This window comes from Bombina bombina, chromosome 7, assembly GCF_027579735.1.
Source record: "Bombina bombina isolate aBomBom1 chromosome 7, aBomBom1.pri, whole genome shotgun sequence".
Classification (NCBI taxonomy): Eukaryota; Metazoa; Chordata; class Amphibia; order Anura; family Bombinatoridae; genus Bombina; species Bombina bombina.
In genome coordinates, this window is record NC_069505.1 from 5111928 (window position 1) to 5133234 (window position 21307).

Below are 21307 nucleotides of genomic sequence, written 5' to 3' on the forward strand. Positions count from 1 at the left end.
CATGTATAATAATCAATTAACACAACACACAAACATTTTCAATAGAGACAGGGTAATGATGATATTTCTTATGTTCTTTAATTAAATTGGTGCATTATACTACAGGCCTGATATTCAAAACCTCGTCACTCAGGCAAGATGTTCTAAAAAATCTCGTCAGTATGGTCCCGGCCCGTAAAATAAACGTTATCTCTAGAAATGTGTATGTTGCTAGATAGTGTTCTTATGTGAAACAGCGACTCCTGCATTACATGTGTATGTTGCTAGATAGTGTTATGTGAAACAGCGACTCCTGCATTACATGTGTATGTTGCTAGATAGTGTTCTTATGTGAAACAGCGACTCCTGCATTACATGTGTATGTTGCTAGATAGTGTTATGTGAAACAGCGACTCCTGCATTACATGTGTATGTAGCTACATAGTGTTCTTATGTGAAACAGCGACTCCTGCATTACATGTGTATGTTGCTAGATAGTGTTCTTATGTGAAACAGCGACTCCTGCATTACATGTGTATGTTGCTAGATAGTGTTCTTATGTGAAACAGCGACTCCTGCATTACATGTGTATGTTGCTAGATAGTGTTCTTATGTGAAACAGCGACTCCTGCATTACATGTGTATGTTGCTAGATAGTGTTCTTATGTGAAACAGTGACTCCTGCAATACATGTGTATGTTGCTAGATAGTGTTATGTGAAACAGCGACTCCTGCATTACATGTGTATGTTGCTAGATAGTGTTATGTGAAACAGCGACTCCTGCATTACATGTGTATGTTGCTAGATAGTGTTATGTGAAACAGTGACTCCTGCATTACATGTGTATGTTGCTAGATAGTGTTATGTGAAACAGCGAGTCCTGCATTACATGTGTATGTTGCTAGATAGTGTTATGTGAAACAGTGACTCCTGCATTACATGTGTATGTTGCTAGATAGTGTTATGTGAAACAGCGAGTCCTGCATTACATGTGTATATTGCTAGATAGTGTTCTTATGTGAAACAGTGACTCCTGCATTACATGTGTATGTTGCTAGATAGTGTTCTTATGTGAAACAGTGAGTCCTGCATTACATGTGTATGTTGCTAGATAGTGTTCTTATGTGAAACAGCGACTCCTGCATTACATGTGTACGTTGCTAGATAGTGTTCTTATGTAAAAAAGCGACTCCTGCATTACATGTGTATGTTGCTAGATAGTGTTATGTGAAACAGCGAGTCCTGCATTACATGTGTATGTTGCTAGATAGTGTTATGTGAAACAGTGACTCCTGCATTACATGTGTATGTTGCTAGATAGTGTTCTTATGTGAAACAGCGACTCCTGCATTACATGTGTATGTTGCTAGATAGTGTTATGTGAAACAGCGAGTCCTGCATTACATGTGTATGTTGCTAGATAGTGTTCTTATGTGAAACAGCGACTCCTGCATTACATGTGTATGTTGCTAGATAGTGTTATGTGAAACAGCGAGTCCTGCATTACATGTGTATGTTGCTAGATAGTGTTATGTGAAACAGTGACTCCTGCAGTACATGTGTATGTTGCTAGATAGTGTTATGTGAAACAGCGACTCCTGCATTACATGTGTATGTTGCTAGATAGTGTTATGTGAAACAGCGACTCCTGCAGTACATGTGTATGTTGCTAGATAGTGTTATGTGAAACAGTGACTCCTGCATTACATGTGTATGTTGCTAGATAGTGTTATGTGAAACAGCGACTCCTGCATTACATGTGTATGTTGCTAGATAGTGTTATGTGAAACAGCGACACCTGCATTACATGTGTATGTTGCTAGATAGTGTTATGTGAAACAGCGACTCCTGCATTACATGTGTATGTTGCTAGATAGTGTTCTTATGTGAAACAGTGACTCCTGCATTACATGTGTATGTTGTTAGATAGTGTTCTTATGTGAAACAGCGACTCCTGCATTACATGTGTATGTTGTTAGATAGTGTTCTTATGTGAAACAGCGACTCCTGCATTACATGTGTATGTTGCTAGATAGTGTTCTTATGTGAAACAGCGACTCCTGCATTACATGTGTATGTTGCTAGATAGTGTTATGTGAAACAGCGACTCCTGCATTACATGTGTATGTTGCTAGATAGTGTTATGTGAAACAGCGACTCCTGCATTACATGTGTATGTTGCTAGATAGTGTTATGTGAAACAGCGACTCCTGCATTACATGTGTATGTTGCTAGATAGTGTTATGTGAAACAGCGACACCTGCATTACATGTGTATGTTGCTAGATAGTGTTATGTGAAACAGCGACTCCTGCATTACATGTGTATGTTGCTAGATAGTGTTCTTATGTGAAACAGTGACTCCTGCATTACATGTGTATGTTGTTAGTGTTATGTGAAACAGCGACTCCTGCATTACATGTGTATGTTGCTAGATAGTGTTATGTGAAACAGTGACTCCTGCATTACATGTGTATGTTGCTAGATAGTGTTATGTGAAACAGTGACTCCTGCATTACATGTGTATGTTGCTAGATAGTGTTCTTATGTGAAACAGCGAGTCCTGCATTACATGTGTATGTTGCTAGATAGTGTTATGTGAAACAGTGACTCCTGCATTACATGTGTAAGTTGCTAGATAGTGTTATGTGAAACAGCGACTCCTGCATTACATGTGTAAGTTGCTAGATAGTGTTATGTGAAACAGTGACTCCTGCATTACATGTGTAAGTTGCTAGATAGTGTTATGTGAAACAGCGACTCCTGCATTACATGTGTATGTTGCTAGATAGTGTTATGTGAAACAGCGACTCCTGCATTACATGTGTATGTTGCTAGATAGTGTTCTTATGTGAAACAGCGAGTCCTGCATTACATGTGTATGTTGCTAGATAGTGTTATGTGAAACAGCGACTCCTGCATTACATGTGTATGTTGCTAGATAGTGTTCTTATGTGAAACAGCGAGTCCTGCATTACATGTGTATGTTGCTAGATAGTGTTATGTGAAACAGTGACTCCTGCATTACATGTGTAAGTTGCTAGATAGTGTTATGTGAAACAGCGACTCCTGCATTACATGTATATGTTGCTAGATAGTGTTATGTGAAACAGCGACTCCTGCATTACATGTGTATGTTGCTAGATAGTGTTATGTGAAACAGCGACTCCTGCATTACATGTGTATGTTGCTAGATAGTGTTCTTATGTGAAACAGCGACTCCCGCATTACATGTGTATGTTGCTAGATAGTGTTATGTGAAACAGTGACTCCTGCATTACATGTGTAAGTTGCTAGATAGTGTTCTTATGTGAAACAGCGACTCCTGCATTACATGTGTATGTTGCTAGATAGTGTTATGTGAAACAGCGACTCCTGCATTACATGTGTATGTTGCTAGATAGTGTTATGTGAAACAGCGACTCCTGCATTACATGTGTATGTTGCTAGATAGTGTTATGTGAAACAGCGACTCCTGCATTACATGTGTATGTTGCTAGATAGTGTTCTTATGTGAAACAGCGACTCCTGCATTACATGTGTATGTTGCTAGATAGTGTTATGTGAAACAACAACTCCTGCATTACATGTGTAAGTTGCTAGATAGTGTTCTTATGTGAAACAGCGACTCCTGCATTACATGTGTATGTTGCTAGATAGTGTTATGTGAAACAGCGACTCCTGCATTACATGTGTAAGTTGCTAGATAGTGTTCTTATGTGAAACAGCGACTCCTGCATTACATGTGTATGTTGCTAGATAGTGTTATGTGAAACAGTGACTCCTGCATTACATGTGTATGTTGCTAGATAGTGTTATGTGAAACAGCGACTCCTGCATTACATGTGTATGTTGCTAGATAGTGTTCTTATGTGAAACAGCGACTCCTGCATTACATGTGTATGTTGCTAGATAGTGTTCTTATGTGAAACAGCGACTCCTGCATTACATGTGTATGTTGCTAGATAGTGTTCTTATGTGAAACAGCGACTCCTGCATTACATGTGTAAGTTGCTAGATAGTGTTATGTGAAACAGCGACTCCTGCATTACATGTGTATGTTGCTAGATAGTGTTATGTGAAACAGTGACTCCTGCATTACATGTGTATGTTGCTAGATAGTGTTCTTATGTGAAACAGTGACTCCTGCATTACATGTGTATGTTGCTAGATAGTGTTATGTGAAACAGCGACTCCTGCATTACATGTGTATGTTGCTAGATAGTGTTCTTATGTGAAACAGTGACTCCTGCATTACATGTGTATGTTGCTAGATAGTGTTATGTGAAACAGTGACTCCTGCATTACATGTGTATGTTGCTAGATAGTGTTATGTGAAACAGCGACTCCTGCATTACATGTGTATGTTGCTAGATAGTGTTATGTGAAACAGCGACTCCTGCATTACATGTGTATGTTGCTAGATAGTGTTATGTGAAACAGCGACTCCTGCATTACATGTGTATGTTGCTAGATAGTGTTATGTGAAACAGCGACTCCTGCATTACATGTGTATGTTGCTAGATAGTGTTATGTGAAACAGCGACTCCTGCATTACATGTGTATGTTGCTAGATAGTGTTCTTATGTGGAACAGCGACTCCTGCATTACATGTGTATGTTGCTAGATAGTGTTCTTATGTGAAACAGCGACTCCTGCATTACATGTGTATGTTGCTAGATAGTGTTCTTATTTGAAACAGTGACTCCTGCATTACATGTGTATGTTGCTAGATAGTGTTCTTATGTGAAACAGCGACTCCTGCATTACATGTGTATGTTGCTAGATAGTGTTCTTATGTGAAACAGCGAGTCCTGCATTACATGTGTATGTTGCTAGATAGTGTTATGTGAAACAGTGACTCCTGCATTACATGTGTATGTTGCTAGATAGTGTTATGTGAAACAGCGACTCCTGCATTACATGTGTATATTGCTAGATAGTGTTCTTATGTGAAACAGCGACTCCTGCATTACATGTGTATGTTGCTAGATAGTGTTATGTGAAACAGCGACTCCTGCATTACATGTGTATGTTGCTAGATAGTGTTATGTGAAACAGTGACTCCTGCATTACATGTGTATGTTGCTAGATAGTGTTATGTGAAACAGCGACTCCTGCATTACATGTATATGTTGCTAGATAGTGTTATGTGAAACAGCGACTCCTGCATTACATGTGTATGTTGCTATATAGTGTTATGTGAAACAGCGACTCCTGCATTACATGTGTATGTTGCTAGATAGTGTTATGTGAAACAGCGACTCCTGCATTACATGTGTATGTTGCTAGATAGTGTTATGTGAAACAGCGACTCCTGCATTACATGTGTATGTTGCTAGATAGTGTTATGTGAAACAGTGACTCCTGCATTACATGTGTAAGTTGCTAGATAGTGTTATGTGAAACAGCGACTCCTGCATTACATGTATATGTTGCTAGATAGTGTTATGTGAAACAGCGACTCCTGCATTACATGTGTATGTTGCTAGATAGTGTTATGTGAAACAGCGACTCCTGCATTACATGTGTATGTTGCTAGATAGTGTTCTTATGTGAAACAGCGACTCCTGCATTGCATGTGTATGTTGCTAGATAGTGTTCTTATGTGAAACAGTGACTCCTGCATTACATGTGTATGTTGCTAGATAGTGTTCTTATGTGAAACAGCGACTCCTGCATTACATGTGTATGTTGCTAGATAGTGTTATGTGAAACAGCGACTCCTGCATTACATGTGTATGTTGCTAGATAGTGTTATGTGAAACAGCGACTCCTGCATTACATGTGTATGTTGCTAGATAGTGTTATGTGAAACAGTGACTCCTGCAATACATGTGTATGCTGCTAGATAGTGTTATGTGAAACAGCGACTCCTGCATTACATGTGTATGTTGCTAGATAGTGTTATGTGAAACAGCGACTCCTGCATTACATGTGTATGTTGCTAGATAGTGTTATGTGAAACAGCGACTCCTGCATTACATGTGTATGTTGCTAGATAGTTTTATGTGAAACAGCGACTCCTGCATTACATGTGTATGTTGCTAGATAGTGTTATGTGAAACAGCGACTCCTGCATTACATGTGTATGTTGCTAGATAGTGTTATGTGAAACAGCGACTCCTGCATTACATGTGTATGTTGCTAGATAGTGTTATGTGAAACAGCGACTCCTGCATTACATGTGTATGTTGCTAGATAGTGTTATGTGAAACAGCAACTCCTGCATTACATGTGTATGTTGCTAAATAGTGTTCTTATGTGAAACAGCGACTCCTGCATTACATGTGTATGTTGCTAGATAGTGTTATGTGAAACAGCGACTCCTGCATTACATGTGTAAGTTGCTAGATAGTGTTCTTATGTGAAACAGCGACTCCTGCATTACATGTGTATGTTGCTAGATAGTGTTATGTGAAACAGCGACTCCTGCATTACATGTGTAAGTTGCTAGATAGTGTTCTTATGTGAAACAGCGACTCCTGCATTACATGTGTATGTTGCTAGATAGTGTTATGTGAAACAGCGACTCCTGCATTACATGTGTATGTTGCTAGATAGTGTTCTTATGTGAAACAGCGACTCCTGCATTACATGTGTATGTTGCTAGATAGTGTTATGTGAAACAGCGACTCCTGCATTACATGTGTAAGTTGCTAGATAGTGTCTTATGTGAAACAGCGACTCCTGCATTACATGTGTATGTTGCTAGATAGTGTTATGTGAAACAGCGACTCCTGCATTACATGTGTATGTTGCTAGATAGTGTCTTATGTGAAACAGCGACTCCTGCATTACATGTGTATGTTGCTAGATAGTGTTCTTATGTGAAACAGCGACTCCTGCATTACATGTGTATGTTGCTAGATAGTGTTATGTGAAACAGTGACTCCTGCATTACATGTGTATGTTGCTAGATAGTGTTATGTGAAACAGCGACTCCTGCAGTACATGTGTATGTTGCTAGATAGTGTTCTTATGTGAAACAGCGACTCCTGCATTACATGTGTATGTTGCTAGATAGTGTTATGTGAAACAGCGAATCCTGCATTACATGTGTATGTTGCTAGATAGTGTTATGTGAAACAGCGACTCCTGCATTACATGTGTATGTTGCTAGATAGTGTTCTTATGTGAAACAGCGACTCCTGCATTACATGTGTATGTTGCTAGATAGTGTTCTTATGTGAAACAGCGACTCCTGCATTACATGTGTATGTTGCTAGATAGTGTTATTTGAAACAGTGACTCCTGCATTACATGTGTATGTTGCTAGATAGTGTTCTTATGTGAAACAGTGACTCCTGCATTACATGTGTATGTTGCTAGATAGTGTTCTTATGTGAAACAGCGACTCCTGCATTACATGTGTATGTTGCTAGATAGTGTTATGTGAAACAGCGACTCCTGCATTACATGTGTATGTTGCTAGATAGTGTTATGTGAAACAGCGACTCCTGCATTACATGTGTATGTTGCTAGATAGTGTTATGTGAAACAGCGACTCCTGCATTACATGTGTATGTTGCTAGATAGTGTTATGTGAAACAGTGACTCCTGCATTACATGTGTATGTTGCTAGATAGTGTTAGGTGAAACAGCGACTCCTGCATTACATGTGTATGTTGCTAGATAGTGTTCTTATGTGAAACAGTGACTCCTGCATTACATGTGTATGTTGCTAGATAGTGTTATGTGAAACAGCGACTCCTGCATTACATGTGTATGTTGCTAGATAGTGTTCTTATGTGAAACAGTGACTCCTGCATTACATGTGTATGTTGCTAGATAGTGTTATGTGAAACAGCGACTCCTGCATTACATGTGTATGTTGCTAGATAGTGTTATGTGAAACAGTGACTCCTGCATTACATGTGTATGTTGCTAGATAGTGTTATGTGAAACAGCGACTCCTGCATTACATGTGTATGTTGCTAGATAGTGTTCTTATGTGAAACAGTGACTCCTGCAGTACATGTGTATGTTGTTAGATAGTGTTATGTGAAACAGTGACTCCTGCATTACATGTGTATGTTGCTAGATAGTGTTCTTATGTGAAACAGTGATTTCTGCATTACATGTGTATGTTGCTAGATAGTGTTCTTATGTGAAACAGCGACTCCTGCAGTACATGTGTATGTTGCTAGATAGTGTTATGTGAAACAGCGACTCCTGCATTACATGTGTATGTTGCTAGATAGTGTTATGTGAAACAGTGACTCCTGCATTACATGTGTATGTTGCTAGATAGCGTTATGTGAAACAGTGACTCCTGCATTACATGTGTAAGTTGCTAGATAGTGTTATGTGAAACAGTGACTCCTGCATTACATGTGTATGTTGCTAGATAGTGTTATGTGAAACAGCGACTCCTGCATTACATGTGTATGTTGCTAGATAGTGTTATGTGAAACAGCGACTCCTGCATTACATGTGTATGTTGCTAGATAGTGTTATGTGAAACAGTGACTCCTGCAGTACATGTGTATGTTGCTAGATAGTGTTTATGTGAAACAGTGACTCCTGCAGTACATGTGTATGTTGCTAGATAGTGTTATGTGAAACAGTGGACTCCTGCAGTACATGTGTATGTTGCTAGATAGTGTTATGTGAAACAGCGAGTCCTGCATTACATGTGTATGTTGCTAGATAGTGTTATGTGAAACAGTGACTCCTGCATTACATGTGTATGTTGCTAGATAGTGTTATGTGAAACAGCGACTCCTGCATTACATGTGTATGTTGCTAGATAGTGTTATGTGAAACAGCGACTCCTGCATTACATGTGTATGTTGCTAGATAGTGTTATGTGAAACAGTGACTCCTGCATTACATGTGTAGTTGCTAGATAGTGTTTATGTGAAACAGCGGACTCCTGCATTACATGTGTATGTTGCTAGATAGTGTTATGTGAAACAGCGACTCCTGCATTACATGTGTATGTTGCTAGATAGTGTTTTATGTGAAACAGCGACTCCTGCATTACATGTGTATGTTGCTAGATAGTGTTATGTGAAACAGCGACTCCTGCATTACATGTGTATGTTGCTAGATAGTGTTATGTGAAACAGCGACTCCTGCATTACATGTGTATGTTGCTAGATAGTGTTATGTGAAACAGCGACTCCTGCATTACATGTGTATGTTGCTAGATAGTGTTTATGTGAAACAGCGACTCCTGCATTACATGTGTATGTTGCTAGATAGTGTTATGTGAAACAGTGACTCCTGCATTACATGTGTATGTTGCTAGATAGTGTTTATGTGAAACAGCGACTCCTGCATTACATGTGTATGTTGCTAGATAGTGTTATGTGAAACAGCGACTCCTGCATTACATGTGTATGTTGCTAGATAGTGTTATGTGAAACAGCGACTCCTGCATTACATGTGTATGTTGCTAGATAGTGTTATGTGAAACAGTGACTCCTGCATTACATGTGTATGTTGCTAGATAGTGTTATGTGAAACAGTGACTCCCTGCATTACATGTGTATGTTGCTAGATAGTGTTATGTGAAACAGCGACTCCTGCAATTACATGTGTATGTTGCTAGATAGTGTTATGTGAAACAGCGACTCCTGCATTACATGTGGTATGTTGCTAGATAGTGTTATGTGAAACAGCGACTCCTGCATTACATGTGTATGTTGCTAGATAGTGTTATGTGAAACAGCGACTCCTGCATTACATGTGTATGTTGCTAGATAGTGTTATGTGAAACAGTGACTTCTGCATTACATGTGTATGTTGCTAGATAGTGTTCTTATGTGAAACAGCGAGTCCTGCATTACATGTGTATGTTGCTAGATAGTGTTCTTATGTGAAACAGCGACTCCTGCATTACATGTGTATGTTGCTAGATAGTGTTTATTTGAAACAGTGACTCCTGCATTACATGTGTATGTTGCTAGATAGTGTTCTTATGTGAAACAGTGACTCCTGCATTACATGTGTATGTTGCTAGATAGTGTTATGTGAAACAGTGACTCCTGCATTACATGTGTATGTTGCTAGATAGTGTTCTTATGTGAAACAGTGACACCTGCATTACATGTGCATGTTGCTAGATAGTGTTATGTGAAACAGTGACTCCTGCATTACATGTGTATGTTGCTAGATAGTGTTATGTGAAACAGCGACTCTGCATTACATGTGTATGTTGCTAGATAGTGTTATGTGAAACAGCGACTCCTGCATTACATGTGTATGTTGCTAGATAGTGTTCTTATGTGAAACAGCGACTCCTGCATTACATGTGTATGTTGCTAGATAGTGTTATGTGAAACAGTGACTCCTGCATTACATGTGTATGTTGCTAGATAGTGTTCTTATGTGAAACAGCGACTCCTGCATTACATGTGTATGTTGCTAGATAGTGTTATGTGAAACAGCGACTCCTGCATTACATGTGTATGTTGCTAGATAGTGTTCTTATGTGAAACAGCGACTCCTGCATTACATGTGTATGTTGCTAGATAGTGTTAAGTGAAACAGCGACTCCTGCATTACATGTGTATGTTGCTAGATAGTGTTCTTATGTGAAACAGCGACTCCTGCATTACATGTGTATGTTGCTAGATAGTGTTATGTGAAACAGCGACTCCTGCATTACATGTGTAAGTTGCTAGATAGTGTTCTTATGTGAAACAGCGACTCCTGCATTACATGTGTATGTTGCTAGATAGTGTTATGTGAAACAGCGACTCCTGCATTACATGTGTATGTTGCTAGATAGTGTTCTTATGTGAAACAGCGACTCCTGCATTACATGTGTATGTTGCTAGATAGTGTTTCTTATGTGAAACAGCGACTCCTGCATTACATGTGTATGTTGCTAGATAGTGTTTATGTGAAACAGTGACTCCTGCATTACATGTGTATGTTGCTAGATAGTGTTATGTGAAACAGCGACTCCTGCAGTACATGTGTATGTTGCTAGATAGTGTTCTTATGTGAAACAGCGACTCCTGCATTACATGTGTATGTTGCTAGATAGTGTTATGTGAAACAGCGACTCCTGCATTACATGTGTATGTTTGCTAGATAGTGTTATGTGAAACAGCGACTCCTGCATTACATGTGTATGTTGCTAGATAGTGTTCTTATGTGAAACAGCGACTCCTGCATTACATGTGTATGTTGCTAGATAGTGTTCTTATGTGAAACAGCGACTCCTGCATTACATGTGTATGTTGCTAGATAGTGTTATTTGAAACAGTGACTCCTGCATTACATGTGTATGTTGCTAGATAGTGTTCTTATGTGAAACAGTGACTCCTGCATTACATGTGTATGTTGCTAGATAGTGTTCTTATGTGAAACAGCGACTCCTGCATTACATGTGTATGTTGCTAGATAGTGTTATGTGAAACAGCGACTCCTGCATTACATGTGTATGTTGCTAGATAGTGTTATGTGAAACAGCGACTCCTGCATTACATGTGTATGTTGCTAGATAGTGTTATGTGAAACAGCGACTCCTGCATTACATGTGTATGTTGCTAGATAGTGTTATGTGAAACAGTGACTCCTGCATTACATGTGTATGTTGCTAGATAGTGTTAGGTGAAACAGCGACTCCTGCATTACATGTGTATGTTGCTAGATAGTGTTCTTATGTGAAACAGTGACTCCTGCATTACATGTGTATGTTGCTAGATAGTGTTATGTGAAACAGCGACTCCTGCATTACATGTGTATGTTGCTAGATAGTGTTCTTATGTGAAACAGTGACTCCTGCATTACATGTGTATGTTGCTAGATAGTGTTATGTGAAACAGCGACTCCTGCATTACATGTGTATGTTGCTAGATAGTGTTATGTGAAACAGTGACTCCTGCATTACATGTGTATGTTGCTAGATAGTGTTTATGTGAAACAGCGACTCCTGCATTACATGTGTATGTTGCTAGATAGTGTTCTATGTGAAACAGTGACTCCTGCAGTACATGTGTATGTTGCTAGATATGTGAAACAGTGACTCCTGCATTACATGTGTATGTTGCTAGATAGTGTTCTTATGTGAAACAGTGATTTCTGCATTACATGTGTATGTTGCTAGATAGTGTTCTTATGTGAAACAGCGACTCCTGCAGTACATGTGTATGTTGCTAGATAGTGTTATGTGAAACAGCGACTCCTGCATTACATGTGTATGTTGCTAGATAGTGTTATGTGAAACAGTGACTCCTGCATTACATGTGTATGTTGCTAGATAGCGTTATGTGAAACAGTGACTCCTGCATTACATGTGTAAGTTGCTAGATAGTGTTATGTGAAACAGTGACTCCTGCATTACATGTGTATGTTGCTAGATAGTGTTATGTGAAACAGCGACTCCTGCATTACATGTGTATGTTGCTAGATAGTGTTATGTGAAACAGCGACTCCTGCATTACATGTGTATGTTGCTAGATAGTGTTATGTGAAACAGTGACTCCTGCAGTACATGTGTATGTTGCTAGATAGTGTTATGTGAAACAGTGACTCCTGCAGTACATGTGTATGTTGCTAGATAGTGTTATGTGAAACAGTGACTCCTGCAGTACATGTGTATGTTGCTAGATAGTGTTATGTGAAACAGCGAGTCCTGCATTACATGTGTATGTTGATAGATAGTGTTATGTGAAACAGTGACTCCTGCATTACATGTGTATGTTGCTAGATAGTATTATGTGAAACAGCGACTCCTGCATTACATGTGTATGTTGCTAGATAGTGTTATGTGAAACAGCGACTCCTGCATTACATGTGTATGTTGCTAGATAGTGTTATGTGAAACAGTGACTCCTGCATTACATGTGTAAGTTGCTAGATAGTGTTCTTATGTGAAACAGCGACTCCTGCATTACATGTGTATGTTGCTAGATAGTGTTATGTGAAACAGCGACTCCTGCATTACATGTGTATGTTGCTAGATAGTGTTCTTATGTGAAACAGCGACTCCTGCATTACATGTGTATGTTGCTAGATAGTGTTCTTATGTGAAACAGCGACTCCTGCATTACATGTGTATGTTGCTAGATAGTGTTATGTGAAACAGCGACTCCTGCATTACATGTGTATGTTGCTAGATAGTGTTATGTGAAACAGCGACTCCTGCATTACATGTGTATGTTGCTAGATAGTGTTATGTGAAACAGCGACTCCTGCATTACATGTGTATGTTGCTAGATAGTGTTATGTGAAACAGTGACTCCTGCATTACATGTGTATGTTGCTAGATAGTGTTATGTGAAACAGCGACTCCTGCATTACATGTGTATGTTGCTAGATAGTGTTATGTGAAACAGCGACTCCTGCATTACATGTGTATGTTGCTAGATAGTGTTATGTGAAACAGCGACTCCTGCATTACATGTGTATGTTGCTAGATAGTGTTATGTGAAACAGTGACTCCTGCATTACATGTGTATGTTGCTAGATAGTGTTATGTGAAACAGTGACTCCTGCATTACATGTGTATGTTGCTAGATAGTGTTATGTGAAACAGCGACTCCTGCATTACATGTGTATGTTGCTAGATAGTGTTATGTGAAACAGCGACTCCTGCATTACATGTGTATGTTGCTAGATAGTGTTATGTGAAACAGCGACTCCTGCATTACATGTGTATGTTGCTAGATAGTGTTATGTGAAACAGCGACTCCTGCATTACATGTGTATGTTGCTAGATAGTGTTATGTGAAACAGTGACTTCTGCATTACATGTGTATGTTGCTAGATAGTGTTCTTATGTGAAACAGCGAGTCCTGCATTACATGTGTATGTTGCTAGATAGTGTTCTTATGTGAAACAGCGACTCCTGCATTACATGTGTATGTTGCTAGATAGTGTTATTTGAAACAGTGACTCCTGCATTACATGTGTATGTTGCTAGATAGTGTTCTTATGTGAAACAGTGACTCCTGCATTACATGTGTATGTTGCTAGATAGTGTTATGTGAAACAGTGACTCCTGCATTACATGTGTATGTTGCTAGATAGTGTTCTTATGTGAAACAGTGACACCTGCATTACATGTGCATGTTGCTAGATAGTGTTATGTGAAACAGTGACTCCTGCATTACATGTGTATGTTGCTAGATAGTGTTATGTGAAACAGCGACTCCTGCATTACATGTGTATGTTGCTAGATAGTGTTATGTGAAACAGCGACTCCTGCATTACATGTGTATGTTGCTAGATAGTGTTCTTATGTGAAACAGCGACTCCTGCATTACATGTGTATGTTGCTAGATAGTGTTATGTGAAACAGTGACTCCTGCATTACATGTGTATGTTGCTAGATAGTGTTCTTATGTGAAACAGCGACTCCTGCATTACATGTGTATGTTGCTAGATAGTGTTATGTGAAACAGCGACTCCTGCATTACATGTGTATGTTGCTAGATAGTGTTATGTGAAACAGCGACTCCTGCATTACATGTGTATGTTGCTAGATAGTGTTATGTGAAACAGCGACTCCTGCATTACATGTGTATGTTGCTAGATAGTGTTATGTGAAACAGTGACTCCTGCAATACATGTGTATGTTGCTAGATAGTGTTATGTGAAACAGCGACTCCTGCATTACATGTGTATGTTGCTAGATAGTGTTCTTATGTGAAACAGTGACTCCTGCATTACATGTGTATGTTGCTAGATAGTGTTATGTGAAACAGCGACTCCTGCATTACATGTGTATGTTGCTAGATAGTGTTATGTGAAACAGTGACTCCTGCATTACATGTGTATGTTGCTAGATAGTGTTATGTGAAACAGTGACTCCTGCAGTACATGTGTATGTTGCTAGATAGTGTTATGTGAAACAGCGACTCCTGCATTACATGTGTATGTTGCTAGATAGTGTTCTTATGTGAAACAGTGACTCCTGCATTACATGTGTATGTTGCTAGATAGTGTTCTTATGTGAAACAGCGACTCCTGCAGTACATGTGTATGTTGCTAGATAGTGTTATGTGAAACAGCGACTCCTGCATTACATGTGTATGTTGCTAGATAGTGTTATGTGAAACAGCGACTCCTGCATTACATGTGTATGTTGCTAGATAGTGTTATGTGAAACAGCGACTCCTGCATTACATGTGTATGTTGCTAGATAGTGTTATGTGAAACAGCGACTCCTGCATTACATGTGTATGTTGCTAGATAGTGTTATGTGAAACAGCAACTCCTGCATTACATGTGTATGTTGCTAGATAGTGTTATGTGAAACAGGGACTCCTGCATTACATGTGTATGTTGCTAGATAGTGTTCTTATGTGAAACAGTGACTCCTGCATTACATGTGTATGTTGCTAGATAGTGTTATGTGAAACAGCGACTCCTGCATTACATGTGTATGTTGCTAGATAGTGTTATGTGAAACAGCGACTCCTGCATTACATGTGTATGTTGCTAGATAGTGTTATGTGAAACAGCGACTCCTGCATTACATGTGTATGTTGCTAGATAGTGTTATGTGAAACAGTAACTCCTGCATTACATGTGTATGTTGCTAGATACTGTTATGTGAAACAGCGACTCCTGCATTACATGTGTATGTTGCTAGATAGTGTTATGTGAAACAGTAACTCCTGCATTACATGTGTATGTTGCTAGATAGTGTTATGTGAAACAGCGACTCCTGCATTACATGTGTATGTTGCTAGATAGTGTTCTTATGTGAAACAGCGACTCCTGCATTACATGTGTATGTTGCTAGATAGTGTTATGTGAAACAGTGACTCCTGCATTACATGTGTAAGTTGCTAGATAGTGTTCTTATGTGAAACAGCGACTCCTGCATTACATGTGTATGTTGCTAGATAGTGTTCTTATGTGAAACAGCGACTCCTGCATTACATGTGTATGTTGCTAGATAGTGTTATGTGAAACAGTGACTCCTGCATTACATGTGTATGTTGCTAGATAGTGTTATGTGAAACAGCGACTCCTGCATTACATGTGTATGTTGCTAGATAGTGTTATGTGAAACAGCGAGTCCTGCATTACATGTGTATGTTGCTAGATAGTGTTATGTGAAACAGCGACTCCTGCATTACATGTGTATGTTGCTAGATAGTGTTATGTGAAACAGCGAGTCCTGCATTACATGTGTATGTTGCTAGATAGTGTTATGTGAAACAGCGACTCCTGCATTACATGTGTATGTTGATAGATAGTGTTATGTGAAACAGCGAGTCCTGCATTACATGTGTATGTTGCTAGATAGTGTTATGTGAAACAGCGAGTCCTGCATTACATGTGTATGTTGCTAGATAGTGTTATGTGAAACAACGAGTCCTGCATTACATGTGTAAGTTGCTAGATAGTGTTCTTATGTGAAACAGCGACTCCTGCATTACATGTGTAAGTTGCTAGATAGTGTTCTTATGTGAAACAGCGACTCCTGCATTACATGTGTATGTTGTTAGTGTTATGTGAAACAGCGACTCCTGCATTACATGTGTATGTTGCTAGATAGTGTTATGTGAAACAGCGACTCCTGCATTACATGTGTATGTTGCTAGATAGTGTTATGTGAAACAGCGACTCCTGCATTACATGTGTATGTTGCTAGATAGTGTTATGTGAAACAGTGACTCCTGCATTACATGTGTATGTTGCTAGATAGTGTTCTTATGTGAAACAGCGAGTCCTGCATTACATGTGTATGTTGCTAGATAGTGTTCTTATGTGAAACAGCGAGTCCTGCATTACATGTGTATGTTGCTAGATAGTGTTCTTATGTGAAACAGCGAGTCCTGCATTACATGTGTATGTTGCTAGATAGTGTTCTTATGTGAAACAGCGAGTCCTGCATTACATGTGTATGTTGCTAGATAGTGTTCTTATGTGAAACAGCGACTCCTGCATTACATGTGTAGCTCATGGACTCTTGCCAATTACATGAAAGAAATTATGTTGTTTTTTTTTATTGAGATGACGTTTTCATCTCTAAAACAATAGGCAATCTAGTCATATGCAGCCAGAGGGGGCTATATGAATATATAAATAACAGAGTGAAAGTATAGCTTTAGCGCATCTGAAAATGAAGGTATGAAAAAATAATATAGATCGAGAGTAGGATTTTAGGTTATGTTTAATTTACCATCACTTGAAAAGGAATACCGTACAAACAATGTGCATTTGTCCATGTAAAAGATGTAATAATTTATTGCTTGAAGCAACCAATTTAAACTAGCATATTAGTATCAGTTCTGCACTTCCTAATAAAGCTGACTGAACTATAGGTACTTCCGTGAGCTAACAGGAAGTACTGAGCTTAACAGGAAGTACTGAGCTTAACAGGAAGTACTAAGCTAACAGCAAGTACTAAGCTAACAGGAAGTACTAAGCTAACAGGAAGTGCATTACAGCCAATGAGAATTAGAAAAAAACCCTTACTATGTTTAGATGCTTTTTCATATGGATGGTAGAAAACTTTGAATGCACCATCCCTTTAAAAGTCCAAGGGCATTTGAAGTCTGAGAAGATAGCGAGTGCCCTAATAATTCTATTTTTATTGTTTCTCAGGATAATATCACGTATGAGGCACAGCTGAGGTTTGCACTCTGTGTGCAGCGCTGAAGAGGAGGTGGTGGTATCCCCCCCAGCATGTGTGGTGAAAGGGGGGCAGAAGAATGCCAGCACCGCTTAAAACATACAAATGGACGAAGCAGAACACATGGTGAATTCCGTTCCCCATCAATCCTATAAACATGAACACTTTCCTATGAGGAACTTGTCTTTCATTGATTTTAACGCATCTTGTATTTGTTATTACAAACTACGTTCAGGAAGAGGGATCAAATTGGGGAGGCTGGTGTGACATGTTTGACTTTTTTTTTTTTAAAAGGGATAAGTCTCCCCGTCAGCTAAAAAGGGAAGGGGGCAAAACAAACAGACAGCCAAAGAACATTTTTTTTTTTTTTTTTACTGTTTACAAAGAGTTATGGGAGGGCGGCATATTTATTCTGATATAAACTTAATAAAAAGTTCTACAAACAAGTTGTTTTTTAGCAAACGTTACATTTTTATTTGGTTTAGCTTAATTGTAACTTTATAAGGATTAAAATACTTTAATATTACACTTGTATCATTATTTTGGACTTGTTTGCATTTTTCAGACCGTAAGAAAAGAGGAATTATTATTTCAGATGATTTGAAGGTTGGTAAGCAGTGACTTGGATACTTGGTTTTATATGAAAAGGTGAGGGTGAGAGGCACTTTATAAATCACTAGTTAAGTCATCTTCTGTGTACAGTTCTGGGGCAGAACAATATAAACACTGTACACAGGAGGCCATGGCCGAACCAATAACCAAACCAAGGAAATACATTGTGTCCTTAATATGCATAGCTTAGAGGGGACATAGAGCAGATATGATAGAAACCTTTATGTAAGATAAAGTGCAGCACCACAATAAGAGCTCATGATCTCAGGTTGGAGGGCAGTAAGCTAAGGGTGGTTGATTCATGGCACAGGCTTCCAGTAGAGGTGGTAAGGACAGAACACTATAATGGAATACAAGAGTACTTGTGAGATTGTGAGAGTTAAATAAATGTAAGCAGGTTGGTTGTAGGTTGGCCAGGTGTCCGTATTTAACTGGACAGTCCAGTATATTAGCACCTAACACTTAAAGGGACAGTCTAGTCAAAAAAAACTTTCATGATTCAGATAGGGCAGCAGTTTTAAACAACTTCCGAATTTACTTTTATTATCAAATTTGCTTTGCTCTCTTGGTATTCTTTGTTGAAAGCTAAACTTAGGTAGGCCTTATATGCTAATGTCTAAGCCCTTGATGGCCGCCTCTTATCTCAGTGCATTTTGACAATTTTTCGCAGCTAGACAGCGCTAGTTCATGTGTGCCATATAGATAAACATTGTGCTCACTCCCATGGAGTTATTTATGAGAGGGAACTGATTGGCTAAAATGCAAGTCTGTCAAAAGAACTAAGATAAGGGGCAGTCTGCAGAGGCTTATATAAAAGGTAATCACAGAGGTAAAAACAGAATTTATGCTTACCTGATAAATTTCTTTCTTTTGCGATGTACCGAGTCCACAGATTCATCCTAACTTGTGGGATATTATCCTTCCTGACAGGAAGTAGCAAAGAGAGCACCACAGCAGAGCTATCTATATAGCTCCCCCTTAACTCCACCCCCCAGTCATTCAACCGAAGGCCAAGGAAGAAAAGGAGAAACTATAAGGTGCAGAGGTAACTGAAGTTTACATAAAAAATACTATCTGTCTTGAATAGACAGGGCGGGCTGTGGACTCGGTACATCGCAAAAACATAATTTATGCTTACCTGATAAATTTATTTCTCTTGTAGTGTATCCAGTCCACGGATCATCCATTACTTGTGGGATATTCTCCTTCCCAACAGGAAGTTGCAAGAGGATCACCCACAGCAGAGCTGCTATATAGCTCCTCCCCCAACTGCCATATCCAGTCATTCGACTGAAACAAGCCGAGAAAGGAGAAACCATAGGGTGCAGTGGTGACTGTAGTTTAATTAAATTTTAGACCTGCCTTAAAATGACAGGGCGGGCCGTGGACTGGATACACTACAAGAGAAATAAATTTATCAGGTAAGCATAAATTATGTTTTCTCTTGTTAAGTGTATCCAGTCCACGGATCATCCATTACTTGTGGGATACCAATACCAAAGCTAAAGTACACGGATGAAGGGAGGGACAAGGCAGGTACTTAAACGGAAGGTACCACTGCCTGTAAAACCTTTCTCCCAAAAACAGACTCCGAAGAAGCAAAAGTATCGAATTTGTAGAATTTTGAAAAAGTATGAAGCGAAGACCAAGTCGCCGCCTTGCAAATCTGTTCAACAGAAGCCTCATTTTTAAAGGCCCATGTGGAAGCCACAGCCCTAGTAGAATGAGCTGTAATCCTTTCTGGAGGCTGCTGGCCAGCAGTCTCATAGGCTAAGCGGATTATGCTTCTTAGCCAAAAAGAAAGAGAGGTTGCCGAAGCATTTTGACCTCTCCTCTGTCCAGAGTAGACAACAAACAAAGCAGATGTTTGACGAAAATCTTTAGTAGCCTGTAAGTAAAACTTTAAAGCACGAACCACGTCCAGATTGTGTAATAGACGTTCCTTCTTTGAAGAAGGATTAGGACACAAAGATGGAACAACAATCTTGATTGATATTCTTATTAGATACCACCTTAGGTAAAAACCCAGGTTTGGTACGCAGGACTACCTTATCCACCTGGAAGATCAGATAAGGAGAATCACATTATAAAGCAGATAACTCGGAGACTCTACGAGCCGAGGAAATAGCTACCAAAAACAGAACTTTCCAAGATAAAAGTTTGATATCTATGGAATGAAGAGGTTCAAACGGAACTCCTTGAAGAACCTTAAGAACCAGATTTAAGCTCCATGGCGGAGCAACAGGTTTAAACACAGGCTTGATTCGAACTAAAGCCTGACAAAATGCCTGAACGTCTGGAACATCTGCCAGGCGCTTGTGCAAAAGAATAGACAGGGCAGAAATCTGTCCCTTTAAGGAACTAGCTGACAATCCATTTTCCAAACCTTCTTGGAGAAAGGATAATATCCTGGGAATCCTGACCTTACTCCATGAGTAACCCTTAGATTCACACCAATAAAGATATTTACGCCATATCTTATGGTAAATTTTCCTGGTGACAGGCTTTCGTGCCTGTATTAAGGTATCAATGACTGACTCGGAGAAGCCATGCTTTGATAACATCAAGCGTTCAATCTCCAGGCAGTCAGTTTCAGAGAAATTAGATTTGGATGATTGAAAGGACCTTGTAGTAGAAGGTCTTGTCTTAACGGCAGAGTCCAAGGTGGAAAGGATGACATGTCCACTAGATCTGCATACCAGGTCCTGCATGGCCACGCAGGCGCTATCAAGATCACTGATGCTCTCTCCTGCTTGATCTTGGCAATCAGACGAGGGAGCAGAGGAAACGGTGGAAACACATAAGCCAGGTTGAAAGACCAGGGCGCTGCTAGAGCATCTATCAGCGTCACCTTGGGATCCCTGGACCTGGATCCATAACAAGGAAGCTTGGCGTTCTGGCGAGACGCCATGAGATCCAGTTCTGGTTTGCCCCAACGATGAATCAATTGTGCAAACACCTCCGGGTGGAGTTCCCACTCCCCCGGATGAAAAGTCTGACGACTTAGAAAATCCGCCTCCCAGTTCTCTACACCCAGGATATGGATAGCTGATAGGTGGCAAGAGTGAATCTCTGCCCAGCGAATTATCTTTGAGACTTCTAACATCACTAGGGAACTCCTTGTTCCCCCTTGATGGTTGATGTAAGCCACAGTCGTGATGT

General features: G+C 39.5%; 1 protein-coding gene across 1 annotated transcript in view; it reads left to right on the forward strand.

Moving 5' to 3' along the window:
* Positions 1 to 17920, forward strand: part of CHRM1 (cholinergic receptor muscarinic 1) — a 69417-nt gene extending 51497 nt beyond the window's left edge. Inside the window, exon 3 of the mRNA XM_053688829.1 lies at positions 17506 to 17920. The gene's annotated coding sequence lies outside the window, so the exon portion shown is untranslated. The remainder of the gene's footprint in view (positions 1 to 17505) is intronic.
* Positions 17921 to 21307: the final 3387 nt, after the last annotated feature.